At 45.2% G+C, this 19,958-nt stretch overlaps 1 pseudogene; it reads left to right on the top strand.

Moving 5' to 3' along the window:
• Positions 1-18,468, top strand: part of LOC114269782 (uncharacterized) — a 36,625-nt pseudogene extending 18,157 nt beyond the window's left edge.
• Positions 18,469-19,958: the final 1,490 nt, after the last annotated feature.

Raw genomic sequence — 19,958 nt, 5'->3', positions numbered from 1 at the left:
CATTATCTGTACATTGCACGCATGGCACACTTTACATTCTGTACTCACATTCTGCACTCAGCATTCTGTATTCGGATTCTGCACTCAGCATTCTATATTCTGATGGCTTTTTCCCTGTTTTCCGCAGTTATGGGTTTTTGCGTACTTCCCGACGCTAGCCCCAGAGCTCGTGGTAAAGGCGCCCCTCATGACCCCCTACTCGCTCGTTTTCGAGGGCCAGTACCGGCCGCGGGCCCGGGAGACTCTCCCCTACCTACGGCAGTTTTTCGACATAGTGCGGCCGACAGAGGTAATTCAGAACTCTCAGTCCTCCATGCTTTCACCTTTGATTTATTTTGCACATCTACGATTTCTAATCGGCTTATGCATTAGTTATTTGCAGATCACATGGCCGCCTTGGGTGCCTTTGGGTGGGGACCTTCGATTTTAGCTTGCTGGAGGATGGGCCGCCTCTCGGTATAGGATCCTGTTTGAGGGGCCAGTTGGTAGGGCCTGGTTCCTGGGGGAACACTTTATGCGCTAGACGATGGGCTACCCTCATTAGGATATCCCCTCAGCACCTCCGGTCGATATGCGGACTACCGGGAGGCTCACTCCCTAGGAAGTTACTAGTGCCATGCTGGGTACTGACATATTGCTACATTTGGAGGAGGAGGAGGAGTACGCGACCTACCGTCACACATACTTGATGCCCCCGTTGGCAGGCGTTCGTACTCCCACGAGGAGGTCCGCTGACATACCATCTTCGAGTCGAGCTCGGGCTGCAGGTGCTCCTTCTACTAGCAGAGCCGGTACGTTGAGAGGTGGGGCTGGACTGGTCCCCCCGATTGCTCTGACTTATCATCACGCTGGATGGCCAGATATCCCGATCAAGTTGACAGGATGGCAATACGGGACTTCCTACCCGATTCCGATAGAGTCTCCTATGCCTGATCACCGATACGTCAGTGACCCTGACTCACCACCGGTATGCTCCACTGTTTTTCATTTATCACCCAGATACTTAGGCATTCATTCAGTCACTGATGATCTGAGCTTGTATTTGCAGCCACCCAGAGAGTACATGGACGGGATGCTTGGATTGGTGGCCTCGCTCGAGGGCATGGTCTTGCGGAGAGAGGCGCAGCTGTCCATCCTCGGTTTCCAGATACTCTTTAATTTTATCGCATTTATCATACTTCTGATGACATGTTGAACTTGAACATCTTACTGCATTGATTAATTGTATGTGTAGAGCACATCTGACACACACCACATTCATGTACTATATCTACCTGCACCCACTTCATGTAGTTTTCTTGCATCTGCATTTGATATACATACTTTGGCTGATATATTGCATTCTTTCTTTTCAGATGCCTCCGCTACATACCGGACCATAGGCTGGGCCATCTGGGCCTTCCCGAGGAGCTGGGAGAGGGGAGTCGTCTCGCAGACGAGCCGGACGCAGAGCGCATGTCATAGAGAAGGGGTCCAGCGAGGAGGAGGAGCCTGCGTATCCCTAGTCAGAGACATCTGCTGACAGAGAGGGTGGTTCCGGTTCCGGTTTCGGAAGTGGAGATGAGGCCGAGGAGGATCCCAAGGATGACAGCTCTGACTCAGGTGACGATGATGGTGCTGAGGCTGTTCCTCAGAAGAGGACGAAGAGGGCCTCTTACTCCTGTGCTTGATAGCATTGATGCAGCTGTTCCCTTCTTTATTTACCTTTTTTACTAGTAGTTGTAGCACATTGTACATTTATTAGGTAGTTTTATTTTCTGTAAAACTTGTACCCTTGTTGTAAAATGTTGTAACAAAGGAAGCATGATGGAATGAAACAGCTTTTGTTCAAAAAGTGTTGCATTTTATGTTCTTGCATCGCATCGCGTCATTTTGCACAAAATGAGATTGAATGGAATTGTGCATTTGAAAATTGCCAAGTCAGGTAGTGGACCGACGCAACAAACAAAGCAACTTAACTTACTAAGAAAGAACAAAACCTTAGCAAGTTTACAACTTGATAAGCGAAACACAACAATGTTGATTAAACAAAGAGTAACACCTCAATATACAAGACTCAACGGCTCAACAAAACTTAATAACTCGATGAACTAAACAACTCGATAAACAAAACAACAACTCAATAAGCAAAATAACAACTCGATAAGTAGGATTTAACAACAACTCGATAAACAAATGCATTTCGGGCGATATGGGTGACGGAACGCATCCGAAACAGAGGAAAACTCGCACCTTGAACACCCCCAATACATGGAAATGCTAGGAACTTTCTTCTAGAAGCTAGAACAAGACCAAAGCCATCTTCCTCTCTATGGCCGACCACCTAAGGGAGCTGGCCGACCAGCTTTTTGCATTGGAGGGGAGAGGGGTGGTCGGCCTGCCAGAAAAGGTGGCCGGCCGACCACCTAGCTTGCAGCCACCAAATTTTCGACACGTGTCGCCCTAACAGTGCCTTATCCTCTTTAAAAGCTCCAACCTTGTGGCTCTTTCATTTCACCTTAGTTTTGCATCAAAATGGAGGCGTTCCTCACCCAAAATCTCACAGGTTGGATTGCTTCTCTAGATGGCTCGGAAAAGTTAAACTTCTGGGGCTTCGGCTTGAACGCACTATTCATGCTGGGCCGTACTCCGCTGCATCTTCCTTTCCTCTATGCCGCGGCAAGGTTTTGGAATCCGGTAACACACGTCTTTAGCTTTAGCAAGCAGGAGATGTGTCCTACTTTCGAGGATTTCCAAGTTTTGATGGAGTCCGAGCGCAATGAGGAAATCTTGCCTCAACTCCGATTCGGCCACGTCCAAGCCTTAGGACAAATGTGTGGCCTCACTTTGCATGATGCTCGATCATTGATTCATGATAGGGAGCTAGACATCCCAAGCTTGGTTTGCTGGTTTTCTGATGTTGGTGACCGCGGCGACAATCATTGGCAGGGCTATCGGCAACACGCGCTTTGCCTATGCTTGCTATCTCATTTCTCACTTGCCTCAGGTTCCGGAGGATCCAGTGTTCGGTTGATCGAGGTTGCCCAAGGTTTGAAGGAGGGCAAGAGCTGCATTGCTATGACATTGGCTGAGACATTGATGGGCTTAGACGCTTTTCATCGCCGGGAGACGGCTAGGTTTGCGGGGAGCCCACTACTATTGCAGGTAATGTTTCCCACCCAATCTCACATATGTATTGCTCACATCACTCGGCCCTCAGGCTCGGTTTTTCTCGCAAAGCCCTTTTCTTACTTTTCTCTCATCGTACATCTCTCTATTCTTTATTCTCTCATTTTTCAATCCCTCCCCAGGTATGGTTGATGGACAAGTTACAGATTGTGGAGTCTTGCCCCGCATACTCAGCTCGCGGCTACTTTTTTCGACAACGCCTGGTCGATGCCCTTGATGAGGGGTGATGGTACAACTAGATGCGCAATTTGTCTGCAAACCGCATCACTTGGCGCTGCCCTTGGCTCAATCTGCCGGCGATGAGTTACAACATGACCCGTCAACCTGGGATTCAATTGATTGGCATGACACACCGTGTCTTCTATTTTTCGTTCCGGTTCCAGTGCCAATTCGGACATGATCAGACTTGCCCGCCAGATGGGATAGAGTATCCTGCTGCATTCCCGGTTCGAGGCGCACAGCTTGCCCGGTATGCCACAGCATGGAGGACTAGAAAGCTCCTGGCCCCTGCTCCCACTTTCAGTTACACTTTGTCTGATGAGTGCTTGGATTGGCTCAATGAAGAGGCACAGGAAGGGCCCACTTTGGTATCAGAGGCTTTGACCAGCTCTGGGAGGGAGCGCAGGAACACCTGACTTAGCTATGCCCTGGATTTATTGCTTTATTCGTACTTTCAAGTTTTCTTTATGATTGTAATAAGAAAGCAACTTCAATTTGTATGCAAGAGCAGGAGAACTCTGTATTGAAATCAATGAAATTGAAGGTTGTGGGTACTGAAAATTTTCCGCTTCGGTCCAAAAATGGTCTAAGTTGTAAAAAGATTAATTTTGAACAAAGCCAACTTTTATTAAAACTTTTCAAAACCATTTTCGATATGGATCAGAACTAGACATGCCTGAAATCTGTCACTGAGATGCACAACCCCGGATCCCAGCAACTGGAAAGTTGCCCCTAGTCTGAATAGTACCGCAGCACTGCGCAGTAACGGAAAGTTGCCCCTAGTCAGAAGAGCACTGCACCGGAGATCATAACCGAACTCTTGAATACTGAATAGACAAAGATGGCCGAGATGATCAAATGGACAAAGTTGATCAGGGAAAAGTTTATGGCTGAACTTCAGGATGAAGTTGCCTACGTATCCCAAAGATGGGAATCAAGCCTTACGTAGTTCAGGCTGGGGTTCACTCGAGTATTTTCACTCTCCTTTTACGCTCTAACTTTTTCCAAGGCCGCCCTTTGCGGGTTTTCAACCTTGCGAGCTCAGTTTTTATAGTTTCAAATTTTTCACGCTCTAACTTTTGCCTAGGTCGCCCTCTCGGTTTTTCGGCCTAGCGAGCCTCTCAGGGGTAATATTTCTTCAACTTGTCCATATTGATCGTTTGGGAGAACTCTAGGCCATCTAGGTCCATCAGAACCACAGCTCCACCTGACCAAATAGACTTAATGATGTAGGGACCAGTCCAATTGGGTCTGAACTTGCCCCTTGGATCGTGGATAGGAGCTCGGTTGTCCTTGAGCACCAAATCTCCTTCTTTTAGATTCTTGGACTTAACTTTCTTGTTAAAAGCCCTTGCAATTCTGCGCTGATAGCCTTGAACATGGTACAGTGCTTTCAGTCTGCGCTCGTCAAAAAGCATGCGTTCTTCAAATCTGCTCTGTTGCCAATCTGCTTCGGCTATCTGACACCCAGTCAGCACTCGCAAAGACAGAACCTCAATTTCAATAGGTAGAACGGCCTCTATCCCATAAACTAATGAATACGGAGTCACCCCAGTAGAAGCTCTAATTGAAGTCTGGTAGCCCCACAGAGCAAACGGCAGCTTGTCTGGCCAATCCAGGTAGGTTTCTACCATCTTCTGCAATATGTGTTTGATATTCTTGTTGGCGGCCTCGACCGCTCCATTGGTTTGCGGCCGGTATGTAGACGACTTATGAAAAGTCACGTTGTATTTCTCCAACAAGTCAATCACTTCCTTCTTGAAGTGGGAACCATTATCTAAAATGACCTTGTTTGGGACCCCATAACGATAGATGATGTTGTTTCTGATGAATTTTGCAACATGTGACACCTTCAACACCGCATAGGATTGGGCCTCAACCCACTTCGTGAAATAATCTATCGCGACCAGGATGAACTCATATCCATTAGACCCCTTTGGGGTAACAGCCCTAATCACATCGATTCCCCAAACTGAAAATGGCCATAGCGAAGTCATATTGTACAGCTTCGACGGCGGGATGTTCATGCGATTTGCATGGATCTGACATTTGTGGCAACGCCAAACAAAACCGATACAATCCTCCTCCATGGTGGACCAGTAGTAACCCTGTCTGAGAATTTTCCGTGCCAGCATTACCCCGTTCATATGCACACCGCATTCCCCTCCGTGGATGGCCCCATTAGGCGTTTTGATTCTTCAGTTTCAACGCACAGCTTATGCATTCCCAGATGACCTCTCTTATACAATTTACCTCCACAGATGATGAACTGAACGGCCATTCTTCTGATTGCCCTTTTATCCTTGGCATTTCCCCTGGTGGATACGCCTCTTTCTCTAAGAAATTCCAAATATCGTAATACCAGGGGTTCTCATCTTGAACCTCATCTATAGCAGCAATTGACTCGTAAGCCGGCACAAATTTCTGGTCGATAATGACTGGACGCATTCGGACTCCAAACGAGATGTCTACCATGGAGGATAGAGTTGCTATTGAATCTGCGAACCTGTTGTTTTCTCTTAGTAGATGAGTGAAGTTTAGCTTTTCAAACCGAGGAATCAGCAGGTCCAAGGTTTGATGATACATTATCATCTTTTCTTCTTTGACTTTCCAGTCTCCTTTTGCTTGAGACACAACAAGATTTGAGTCCCCGATGACGTCCAACCGTTTTGCCTCTAGTTCCAGAGCTGCTTCTAGACCGGCAATGCATGCCTCATATTCTGCTTCGTTGTTCGACACTTGGAACTGGAGTTTGAAGGCTAGAGGGATACGGAAATTGTTGGGTGCTATCAGCAACACTCCTATCCCATACCCGTACAGGTTGGCCGCTCCGTCAAAATACATCGTCCAAAACTCGTCGTCGACATGCAAAATGGCCTCATCTGGAAATAAGTACTCAACTGCTTCATCTCCTTCCACTGGATGATCGGCTAAGAATTCTGCTACTGCTCTTCCCTTGACTGACTTGCGCGTCACATATTTCAGACCGAATTCGGAAAGCAACAGCAACCAACGAGCTAGCCTACCCGTAAGTGCCGGTTTCTCGAAGAGATATTTGATGGGATCTAGACGTGAAACCAACATTACGGAGTGAGCTAACAGGTAGTGCCGCAGCTTCCTGGTAGCCCATACCAAGGCTAAGCAAGCCTTCTCCAATGGTGTGTAGCGGGTCTCATACTCTAGCATCTTCTTGCTCAGATAGTAGATGGCCCTCTCCACTTTGTCCTCTGATTCCTGCGCGAACATGCAGGCCATTGTGGTCTCAGTTACTGAAAGGTACAATATCAACGGTCTCCCCGACTCTGGCGGTGACAACACGGGTGGGTTCTGTAAATATTCCTTGATCTGTTCAAAAGCAGCTTGGCATCGGCCGTCCCACTGGAATTTCTTTCCTTTCTTCAAGAGACCAAAAAGTGGTTCACAAGTCAAGGTTAATTTTGAGATAAACCGTCTTATGAATTGCACTTTACCCAGAAAGCCTCGCACCTCCTTTTCAGTCCTTGGTGGTGGCATTTCTAAGATGGCCTTGATTTTGGAAGGGTCGACTTCGATACCTCTCTGTGTAATCAGAAACCCCAGCATTTTTCCCGCTGTAACACCGAATGTACAATTCTGAGGATTCAGCTGCAACCGAAATTCTCTGATCCTTTGAAAGAACTTTTGCAAGGCGGTGTAGTGGCCGCCTCTTTCTTTGGACTTGGCAATCATGTCGTCCACATATACCTCAACCTCTTTGTGGATCATGTCATGCAATATTGTGGTTGCGGCCCGTTGATATGTAGCTCCAGCGTTCTTTAGCCCAAATGACATCACTCTGTAGCAGTAGATCCCCCCACGGGGTGGTGAATGCAGTCTTTTCCCGGTCTTCAGGTGCCATCACTATCTGATTATAGCTTGAGAAGCCATCCATGAACGAAAGCAAAGCATGCCTCACTGTGAAGTCCACTAACTCATCGATATGCGGCAAGGGGAAGTCGTCCTTCGGACTAGCTCTATTCAAGTCCCTGAAATCCACGCATACCCGGATCCTACCATCCTTCCTCGTCACTAGAACAATGTTGGCCAACCAAGTCGGGTATTCAGATACCAGCAGGAAACTTACGTCAATTTGCTTGGTAACCTCTTCCTTAATCTTGAGAGCCCAGTCCGGGCGGATCCTTCTGAGTTTTTATTTAATGGGTCGGGCCTCAGGGTCAAGAGGGATCCGATGCTGTACAATCTTAGGATCAATTCCAAGCATGTCTTCGTAGGACCACGCGAAAATATCTTTGAAATCTTTTAATAAAGCGACTAAGCACTCGCGTTCCTCCGAAGACAACGTGGACCCGATCTGGATCAGCCACGGGTCCTCCTCAGTACCAATGTTCACAGTAGTGATTTCATCCATTAAGAGTTTAACAAATCTTTCTTGCTCTTGTTCAATTAAGCGTTGCAAAACCGGAGGAATTTCTTCCTCGTCGTATTCATCAAAATTTTGAAAGTTTGAGTTAATGCAATAAATCAAGGGCACAGAAAAGTACTCAGAAACCAAAGCCACATCATTCTCATTAAGCATATCCAAATCGTCTGATTCTTCGGTTACAATAGACTCAAAAGAGAAAGAAAAAGACGACCTGGACAGGACTGTGGTATCCGGGTTATCATCCCCAGGAATACCAGCCTCAGACTCAGTCGAGCTGGAACCTGATTCCGACTCAACAGACTCGGTGGAATCAGATTCCGGCTCACTACCTGACCCGGTGCTGCTTAACAAAAATCCTTCTTCATAATGCCAGATGAGAGAGGGTGCGATAGATGCATCCAAAATGTTTGCTGGTAGGCCTGCAGCCGTTTCATTTCCGATCACGCATACCGAGAAGTTATCCCCCAAGCACTTTTGTTTGATCGGAGGATCTGAAAGTAGACACGCCAGCGCTACCCCCATTTCACTTTCGGCGTCCTCAGACTCCACTTTCTTGCTCTGCTCAACCTCAGCTAATGGGTCTATCTGATCTTCGGTAATGTCATCCCCAGATAACTGTAGGTCAAAGAAAATCTCAAAACCTGGCACGCGCTTCCTCTTCGCGTTCAGCCACGGCTCTGGAAAGCCACAAAACGGAAAATCCTCCCCCTCCCGGACGAAGCGTCCGTTTAGGGTACCCTGAATGGGCCGGTGCATTAAGTCAAAAGGCTTCCCCGCCTTCTTCGCTCTGGCTCTCCCAGCCATCTCCTTACCCTTCCTTATCCAATCCTCTTTGGTGGGCAGATAACCCAAGCCAAAGGTATGTGGGTTGTGTGGCACCTCGGCCAATGCTGTGACGACCTTCCGGCCGCTCTTTCCCAATCCTATCCCGGGGATGTGTTGAAGCTTGTTCATGAGGTATACCGATTGAGCACTGACATACACCCCCCCTCATTAACAGCTAAGATGTTCTGCACGACCCGGGCCTCAGCTAGGGTAAAACCGGATAAGAACACATCCTCCATACCGTGCTCAATTTCCAAAACTGGCGTAGAAACTTCCGGCGGTGGATGGATCGATGAATTCCCAAAAACAATGGCTACTCCCTTTCCATGGGGGTATTTCACCATCTGATGCAAGGTAGAAGAAACTGCCTTCACTTGATGCAGCCACGGCCGCCCCAAGAGTAGATTAAAAGTGGCGGGAACCTCTAGGATGTGAAAGTCAATTTCATGTTGCCCCGACCCAACCTTGGTCTGAATTTTCACTGTCCCCATGACTTCTCTGCTTGTGTTGTCGTATGCCCGAATCACCTAGGCTGTTGGCACAAAGTCCACGGTCTTCAAACCGATTGCATAGGCAGTCCTTGCTGGACACACATTGATGGCGGACCCTGTGTCAACAAGCACCACGTGTATCCATTTGTTTCTGCACTCCACGGAGATATAGAGTGGCTTGTTATGGTTCGCACGCTTAGGTGGCAGTTCTTTGTCAGAAAAGGTCAGCATCGGGGTAGCTCCTCCCAAAAAAACTAGGCCCACCAGCTGTTCGGGCGTGGTGTCTATTGAGAGCTTGGCCTTGTCCATGGCCGATAAGATAGCTTGTCGATGCACTCGCGATGCCATAAACAGTCCCCAGATGGAGATGTCTGCCTGTATCTTTTTCAACTACTTCAGTACAGCCACTTCTTCGAGTTGCTTCTCTTTCTGCTTCTCTGCCTCCTTATCTTTCCCAGATGCCTCTGGCTGGTCTAGGTGCGGGGGCTTGAAATACCGTCCGCTCCTGGTCATATGATCGACTTTGCCGATATACCAGGTATCATCTGGCTGATTGCTCCCCCAATCCTCATCCATGTGGGCAAGACATAAATCATCATCCTCCTACCACATTCCGTCGGCAGCCAACAGACACTTGTCTGGCCCTGGCACAATTGCACCTGCAGTACTCTCCGTCCACATGCTCGCAGCATTCTCTATCCTTATGCACACAACACTTTCAGTCCCCTTAGGGCCCTTAGCTTTCCTGATTCTCTCAGAATCCTCAAACCTTTCTTGTTCCAACTGCGTCAGTACAGCTGGCTGTTCAACAATTCCCGCATTCACAATGCCCAAGTCTTGAGCGAAATTCTTAGCACCGGCGCTCTCCGGCTATTCATTCTGATTTCCGATCCTTCCGGCCACAATTGATATTCTTGCCCCTGCGGGGCCCCATTCCAAGTGAGCTTCGTCGACAACGTCTGGCAGGTCATCAAGCCACTCGGTAACCTCTGCTGACTCCTCAAAATCTGACTAGTTGACTACCATGCCCTCTGGCTCTTGTTCATTGAAAAATTGGAGGTTAGCAAAGTCCTCTTCCACAGCTACCAGGTGATCTATCCTCTGACCAGATTCATCCCCCTGAATCATACAAAGCTCCACCCCCGCCGGTAGTTCAAAGTTCGGTCCAACCTGGCCCACTGATAGAATGTAGTCACTCGGACTATATACTTCCTCAGCAAAATTGTCAGATTCCTCAGATCCTGGCTCAGCAATCCCATTCTCCCCTGGAATCTCCCCTGTTCTGTCTTCGATAGTCACCACCAATGGTTTGGGTTGGGCTCTAGAGATGTCCAACATGCACAAGCCAGTGCAGTCAGGAAGGAGCACCTCTGGCTTGGGTAGGTGGGTTGGGGTAATATATATGCTGGAATCGTAAGACACGACCCCCAGTCTGGATAAAGTTGATTCTTTTGGGAGGTGGAGCTTGGTTGTGCGGTGGGAGAGGGTTTGTTGTAACATTGGGTTTTTCTAGAGGCACAATCACTTGCTTGTCAACGAGATCTTGAATCTCATGACGCAATCTAAAACATTGGTCAGTGTCGTGACCATGTTGTTGGTGATATGCGCAGTATTTTGTTGGGTTATGAGAGGGAGGGAGTGGATTTGGCAATGGCCTCGGCTCCAGGGGCTTTAAGTGCCCTTTCTTGATTAATACCCCTAGAGCCTTGGACAGGGGCATGTATAAAGGCGTAAAGGTTCTTTGGCCTCTGGGTTGGAATTTGGTGGTTTGTGTGTTGCTTCCGGACGCGCTGGAGAAAGGTGTAGCTGCCATGGGTCTTGGAGGGGGAATGGTGGTGACCATGCTTACTTCTGAAGCTATAGCATTTGCGACATTGCTGGTGCCTGTGTTGTTGTTGTGGTTGAAGGTTCTTCAGGGTTGCTCTTTATCTTGGTCAATCAGACCTTGTTTCATAGCATCCTCTATTTGTACCCATCTCATGCAAATCTGAAAAGGTAAGGAAGGGGAGCACAATCATTTTTTGCATCAGTTTTGGCTAGAGATTGCGCACAGTCATCCGGATTTGATCTTTATCTATAGGCCTTAAGGTCATCATTGAGGCATTCGCCCTCCATTGGGCCACAAAATCCGAAAAGCTCTCCTTAGGCTCTTGCCTTATTGTCTCAAGATCACTGGTTGAAATCTCAATTTGAGTGTTATAGGAGTATTATGCAATGGAAGCCTTGGCCATCTCGTCCCAGTTCCGCTTAACATCATCTTCTAATTTTGCATACCAGATAGCGATCACACCTGACAAGGTCCAGCCGAATAGTGAAAGCTTCTGTGGTCTGGTGAGGCCCATCGGTCGCAGTATATCTGAGAACAACCGAAGATGGACCATGGGATCCCCGGATCCATCAAAACGGTCAATTTGTGGCATCTTGAATCTATCTGGCAGCTTCACAGCCACATCGGTATATCCGTCCTCGATGTCTGGGATGGACTTCACCCCCTGGGATTTCTTGAACAACTTCTCGAGCTTGCTCAATTTCAATGTTGTATGGTCTACCTCGAACTCAAAGGGAGAGTCCGGTTGATTGACAGGCGTAGGTGCCTTGGATAACTGTGGTAGAATCGGGGGTGGAGCCGGCCTCATCGGGATGTCCGTATCTACCAGGACATTTGGTGCCTCCCCGGGTCCTGGAATTCCTGGTGGGAGAGGGGCTGGGTGTGAAGTAGATGCCCCGGTTTGTTGTTGTAACCTGGCAATTAATTCTGCCTGCTGGGCCATGATCTCGGCTTGTTGTTTGGCAAACTCATCCCGGCGAACAGCGTCCTGCTGCATGGCTCTCATGGTCTTCTGCATCTGGCGCATCATTTTTTCAACTCCTGTCGGTCCTGCCATACTGCCCTGATTTGTCTAAACTACTGGCAGGTCTATCTCTATAGCAACAATTGAGATCTCAGTCCGACTGTCCACTGATGGGGTAATCCACTGCTCTGGCAACCTCTGCTCGGATACACTGCGTCTTCTTGACCTCCGTCTAATAATCGGGGGTAGGGAATGATACACTGGTTTTCCATCGACCAGATCCTCAAATCGATGGAGTCGGCGACCTCTTGTCCAGAGTGCTTGGGGAATATCTGCTTGGTCTGAAGCAATTGTGCTAAACTACCCCTAGCAAAAAGATAAATAAAGCAATAATAAGAAAATAAACGAGCAGACAAACGGACAGCATAACAGCGTAAATAAACACAACACACAGTCGGGTATAATTATCATGCAATTGATACACTGTTCTCAAAGACTGATCATTATTCCCAAATCACTGTCCCTGAAGCTAAATCTGATACCCGCAGATAACTGATTCCCAAAATACTGAACTGGTGCCCGCAGGCCTGATACCCATGATACTGAACTGGCGTCCGCATGCCTGATGCCCAAACTTGTAAACTGATACATGCATTCGTACAGAGACGCACTCTAAAAGCACATAACAAACGAGTGAGAGCCAAAACACCCCTATGTTGGGGTAGGGTTTCCCTGTCCTATTTTGTCAGGAACAAGGGTTTCACTATGCACACAGCGGTTTCAAACAACCTATGATCGGGTAAGCAACCTGTCCGAGTTTAGAATGGTCACTATGGATTCCGAATATGCACTAGGTCGAATGGTCGAAAGGGTGCCTCGGTAAAACTGGGGTTTGTGTTCCCGTCGTGGCAGAGCCTGTAACCGGTCAACCTTATGGCGCGCTTCGCAAAGCGAGCCTCCGACAAACCGTTCAGGAATAACATACAGCAAACACGGTGTCCTAGGCGCACCAATGCAAATGCAATGCAAGAAACACATACGCGTAGTCAAAACCAGATATCATGAGTTCGAGTCAAGTTCTCTAAGTCCCCAGCAGAGTTACCAGAAACTGTAGACGTCCCTGAACGTCCCGGGAGGGAAATCCCCTCCCCCCCCTCCCCCCCGTTTTGTTCATTGGGCTCACTACAGTTCAGGACTCAATGTCACGGTCCTGTATCTAATCTCACAGAGTGCAATGCAAGACCAACGAAATCATAAAAGAGTCCAAATCCGGTAAATCGTTTTTGAAAACAGATTCTTTGAAAGAAGTGCCAAACATGGACTACTTTACCAGATACAGAGTCGCCACCTAAATATTTTATTTTGGGAAATTTAGAAAATCTTGACTAGTTTGCCTAAGGCCACGTGTCCGTCATCACCAAAGTTGCCTCGGCTCGGGAACTTGGGTACGATTGGAAAGGTCACTTCGTGAGCACCCCAGCTCGCCAAATCAAAGATCGGCCTCTACTAACCATGATATCTAGTTTTGAAAACATTATGCGTTCTTATTCCGGTTATTAGCCTAGATTTACTATGTGATGCGCACAGCATACAAGTATAGACTGGATTGCCTGAATTGGAACGAAACATCTCATGTTTGTTTTGAAAACGGTTTGCTACTCGCAAGTAGGTTAAAATATGGATTTGCCACTCTCAGGTGGGCTTAGAAAACATGATGATTTGCCACTCTCAAGTGGGCTTAAAACTCACAATTGATGAATTGTTCCAATCCAAATAACCCAACCTTCACCCACAGGCATTCAGGCAGGTATATCACATAAGCAATTAGCCTCATGATAAGCATGCTATCATGGCAGTCACTCACACACATGCGGGGATTCTAAAGCATAAACACTTACCGAGTACTCCAAGCCAAAACAAAAACTAGTTAGAAATCAATGCAAGATCCTAAATATACAGAAATACTTAATGCAACACATGCAAAATGCAACTATAGTAGGCTCGGCTATTCTAAGGATGGCATGTGAAATGCTACAACTAACAATTATTCAACTCAGAATTGAAATACAATGCAGTTAGTATGATGCACCGAGCCCGGTGCATCTAATACAGATGAATGATGCGAACATGCAAGCATAAGTATGCTAATTGAAACATGCCGTAATCTAACCATCATAAACGGGTAAATAAAAGGGAGAAAGACATGGGGTTGGAAGACATACATCACACGCACGCACACTTATTACAATTGTGCCCTCACTCGGAGGGTCCGAATAAATAATACAGTCCGAATAATAATTACAGTCCGAATAAGTACAAAACCCTAATTAATTAACAGTTTAACTAGGAAAGCAAGTAAATTAGCATGCAAACTATGGACCGCCTCGGCTCTGTTCCGAATGATGAAAGATGCATGCTTGAGTTGCTTGGCGCGGAAATCCATTGCGATGCCCCGATTCGCCTCTGTTTACACTTAATTCCGGAATGTTGTGCGAAGCTCCAGAAGGCTGTTGATTTCTGATTTGCTGCAACAGAGAGCAAGAAAGGGGCAGGGCAAAGTATTTTCACATATGTATGCATGACTACTCTTCAGGGAGTGTAGTCCTCGATCCTCGTGCCACCAATCACCCATCTCGGTGCATGATGGCCGAGGGGGCAAATTTCACGACTCGATGTGAAATGAATGCACGTATAAACATAACAAGACCTAAATTCCATCATAGGTAATCCGGAGTGTCGGCGACCGGGAATTGAGACACGTTCCGTCACTCAGAGTACGAAACGTTCCTCGTTTCCCGTGCTTGGGCTAACTCCTGTCTCAAACACGATGCAAATGAGATGGCATACACAATGCGACTAACATACAACCTAGCATACACAATGCTCTAACATGCAACTCAGCATACACAATGCTATGGACCGAAATGGCATACACAATGCATGATGGACTTACACCAACATGAGTGGACCTCAGCCACACTCACATCAGTGGCCATTAGATGAAAATGAGACAACCGAAATGTGTGCACGCATGCACGAATACCAAGGACCGAACCTAAGGCATGGAATGCCAGTCTACCAAAGCATGGCAAGGATGAAACATGACATGGAATAGCATAAATTACAGCTCTAAAATAGCATGAAATATGGTCCCGAAACATGCAAATATGGCACACAATGCAAGCTAGGGCGCCCGGGTACCGAAACTAGTGAAGTGCGTTACACTAGAGGTACCCAAAGCAATGCACCAAAGGAAAAACCAACCCCAAACAGACCCTAGGCAGGTCTGAAACAGTGGTGAGATGGCCTAAAATGATGGCTCAGAATGCAACGAAATGGAGCTCATTCAATGGTCGGTAAATGAGGCATACAAGCCCGACTCTCAAACGCATTTAAAGAGATGAAAACATGGCAACATGGCATTCGTATAAGCTCTGAAATTTGATGAAAAATGATCCCAAGGCATGAAAATACCTCAGTATATGCATGGAATGGATCTCAAAACTCAAAGCTAAGCATGGACCTTGAACTACAAGCATGCAAAACTAACATCATTCGACCACAAGACCCAAAAACAGAGCTAGGGCAGTCCAAAATAAGCACATTATCAGTTTAAGGCATAGCCAAAATATGCTAGAATCAATGGCCTATAGAGCATGCAAAGAAAGCTAGTGAACCCTGAGTTGTTCTACAACTATATGAAGCATATGAGGGCTCATCCAACCAGCTAAAAACAAAAGTATTTCATGCTAAAATATGCCCAAATAACCACTGCAACTCAGTCAACACATGCAAGAATGATGACCCCCTTTGGAAAGCCATGCAAGGGGTTGTTCTACACATACATGATAGACAAACAAAAGGGAAAAACCACCTCTAGAAATGAGTTATGACAGCCCTAAAACCCACCAAAAAGAGCCTGAAATTGGTCTAGGAAGCATGCAATGAAAGGTCCCTTTGAAAGGCCTTGAATGGGATTGTTCTACACATGCATCATAGACATAAAATATGGCCAAAGGGGCTCTGGACAGAGTCAAGGCAGACCTTAAAACTCACAAAATAGGGCCTGAAATGTGACTTCAAAACATGCAAGATGGAGCCCCTTTGGAAGGCCAACAATGCTAGTAAAGAGAACAAGGGGTGAGAGGGTCACCCCTCTCTGATTTTGAAGCTCAAAAACACATCTAAGCCACTGAAAATCCACTGGATTTTAGTGGCTAAAAGGCCAAACCAAGGCCAATGCAAATGCTCAAATGCAAGGCTCAAAACATGAGGAAATGAAGCATGAAAGGGGGAAGATGACCCCAAACAGAAAAGAGTCCTAAAAAAAACATGTTTAGAAGATCAAAACAAGACTTTTTCTAGTTTATGGAAAATCTCGAAAATGCTCACAAGTAGGGCTAAGATATGATGCAAAATAAGCCTACGAAGAGGGATAGAGCATACAAGGAGGTAGATGGCCTCAAACAGAAAAGTGTTCTTAATTAAACTCCAAGAGAAGCTCAAAATAAGATACTTTTCAATTTATGACAAAGTCCATAAATGCTTGCAAATAAGGCTAATCAATGGAGCAAAATAATGCAAAAATAGGGAAAATAGAGACTCACCCTTGTAGACAATGACTCCAGCAGCTTCTAGACCAAGGAAGGAGTTCTTCAACTTTTGAAAATCAGCTCCAAGATGCTTGGATGGATGGTGGAGGTGGTAGGCTATGAGGTGTAGTGCAAATGGTGCAAGAATATTAGGGTTTGGAGCTTTGAAGAAGAAGGCTATGGAGGGTGGAGTGTATATGCCTTGGCTAAATTTTCTAACCCTTGCAAATGAAGGGGGAGTGTTGGTTTTATAGAGGAGAAGAGCCAAGGCTTCTTGGAGAAGCCTTAAGAGGGGTTCAAAGCTTCTCAAAGAAGCTTAACCAAAAGGGTCAAGCTTCTCCAAGAAGCTAAGCAAGGGGGTCAAAACCAACTAAAAAGGATCAAAAAGATGGTCAAAGTCTAGGACAGTGGGTCAAATGCTTCACAGCTGGCACAGCTGTGTTGCACTTGAGAAGAGCAAAAAGCAAAAAGCTGGCCGACCAGCTAAGGTGGCCGGCCGGCCACTCCCCCTGGTCGGCCGACCAGGGGTCAAAAGGTTCAAGGTGAAATGCTAGTCGGCCACCCCAGATTGGTGGCCTCCCAGATGAGTGCAACATAGCCGTATGGTGGAAAATCAGAAAATGTGACCTAGGAGACAGAAAAACCAGCTTTTTAGTAAGGTTCAAAAGGGTTAAGAAGAATTACTGGTCGGCCTACCCATATTGGTGGCCTCCCAGATGAGCGCAACCTAATGGTGGTATGAAAAGCGATAAATTGTGGCTCAAAAGTGAGAAAAACCAGCTTTCCGTGCGAAAAACCGGCTTTAGGAGAGAGAAAAAGAGAAAATTGGTTTCCAAGGAGAAAAGGTGGTCTCCCATCATACTGCCACCTCCCTAACAATGAAAATAGCATCCCTACCTAAAATGGACCAAGACGGATGCAAAACGAGGGTTCGGGGGCCAAAACGCGCAGTCTGAGGCCCCGAAAACAGGCTGTTAGGCACCGCAAGTGGCGTATGACCATGAAGGTGGTCTCCCGGGCTACAGTGTCCCTCTAAAGGGAGGAAATAAAGTGTGTACCAAAAGCCGGAGCAAACGGAAGTAATTAAGCGGTCCCGAACCAAGGCACATGGCCGACGGCTCTGAAAATCGAAAACTGGGCTCCAAACGGGAAAAATGGCCTACGACCACGAAACGTAGCCTACAGCCACTGAGAGATGGTTTACGAGACCTCTCCCTCCCTTCGGGAAGAGAAAACAGAGAAAATAGGACCTGATTCGCAAACCGGGGCAAAGCACAAAAGAGCCCCGAAGTCCGGGGGCGAGGCTCGCAGCCGAGACTCCGCAACCTCAGAACGAGCACAATATGCAACATCACCGAGCACTCAGTTGGTGACGTCTGAGTCTTAAGGTCGGTCAAAATTAGGGTGTCTACACTCACCTTTTTTCACTGGTTTTCTTAGGTGGAGCAATCACTTCTAGTTACTGGATTTGGGTATGAACATGACGATGCATAGAGTACCAATATAGAGTTATTCAAAGAATTTACTAATGTCAGTCGGGTAATAACCATTTTCTTTCACTTCCTTTACTGATAACTTGTTTTACTTCTTACATCATAGATAGAGGTGGAAGATTTTGTGTTTCAAGTCTTTGTAATCTCTCTCTCTATTTTGACATTTATATGTGTAGGGCGTGAGAAGGCTTGGTGCTGCTGCAGTGGATATGTGCCATGTTGCTTTGGGAATTGTAGAAGCATATTGGGAATATCATCTAAAACCATGGGATATGGCTTCTGGTGTTTTGGTAACATCAATCATTTTAAGAAATATTTCTTATTTTTTCTTCTACATATCAATGAAAGAACTATATATAAAAACAACGCCCAATTAGTACACATTAATGTATGTTTGGGAGGGGAAAGATTGAGTACACACCTAACCTTTGGCATAATGTACAAAATAGTGGCCCCAAGATTTGAAGCCATAACCTTAAGGTTATTACCCCAAGACTTCAAATCCGCACGTGCCATTTTTCATTTTCTATGTTTCACTACCTTTCTAATTTTACTTGGATTCCTTATGGGTGCACTGAGTCACAATTTTTACACTTGAATTAGGAATACTATGGTAATTGTTTTAGATGACAATGTTTTTCAAGAATAGATTGAAAATCTATTAACCTAAGTTGGCTGACCAATTGCCATTTGTATTTTCTTAAAACTTATTCCAACATTCTATTTCACATCCAAAAATGGCAGCCAGGGCTGGATGATATTGCTCTCATCCTTCTTGGGGCTAACTAACGGTTACCTCACTGTCTATGTCCTTACTTCTGCTCCAAAAGGTTATAAGGTTCGTTGATTTAGGGGTTGTTTGGTTTAGCTTACGGAGCTACTTAATAGTTTATTTTATTTTTTTTTATTTTTTTTGAAAGTTTTCTAGAGTGTTGATACAGCTTTTGAGGCAAAAATAACTGAAGTACTTTTAATTTTTGTTTTCTGAACCGGTTAACACACTAGAATGGTTAAACAGCATCGAATGTCAACGAAACTTGACACACACAACTAACTAGAAACAAATGACTTGTAGGAAAAGACAAGTCTCAAAACCGATTTCCGGTTTTGAATCTAGAGCCTAATTTCTATTTGTGAAAAACTTATCTTTTAGAAACTTTTTTTCTCGAACCGGTTGACATACTAAATTGGTCAAACAGTGTCGGATGTCAACAAAACTTAACACATAGAACTAACTAGGCACAAATGACTTGTAAGAAAAAACAGGACTCAAAATCAATTCTCGATTTTGAATCTAGAGCGTAATTTTCATTTGTGAAAACTTATCCTTTAGAAATTCTTTTTCGAAGAACAATTGGAGAAACTCTTGGTAGATATATTGTGTGGCATTTGATTTATGTATATGTTACAATCTTTTTTATTTATTTATTTTATGAAATAAATATCAAATGTTTTACATATTTTGCAGGCTTGAAATTAATTATATTATAGATATATATATATATATATATATTTGGTTTCTTTTTGCAGATGCTACCATTTTCAGTACGTGATTATATTCTTCGCATATTGATATTGCAACTTACTGTTGATACTAAATCAAGCTATTAATATATATGTTTTTTTATTTGTATTATCGATACTTTGGTTTTGTTTTAGATGCAAATTTGAGTTTATGAATTATCAAAAAATATTAGTATTATTGGACGATGTTTTATATATTTTTGTCAAGAATGTTTGGTTGACACTATATCGTTACTCGGTACATATATATAATTATTCATATGTATGATTTTGTGAATGTGAATGTGGATGTGTATTAATAATTTATACAAGGAATGAATTAATAAAATATATATTTATTTATTTTATAAAAAAAATGTGTATTAATAATTTGTACAGGGAATGAATTAATAAAATATATATTTATTTTATGAAAAAAAAATTGTGACAGTAATAAACTGTCGCTAATGGAA

Source organism: Camellia sinensis, chromosome 8 (assembly GCF_055761805.1).
Source record: "Camellia sinensis isolate YWXY chromosome 8, ASM5576180v1, whole genome shotgun sequence".
NCBI classification, from domain to species: Eukaryota; Viridiplantae; Streptophyta; class Magnoliopsida; order Ericales; family Theaceae; genus Camellia; species Camellia sinensis.
The sequence above is the reverse complement of the archived record's forward strand: the minus strand, read 5'-3'. Positions and strand labels throughout refer to the sequence as shown.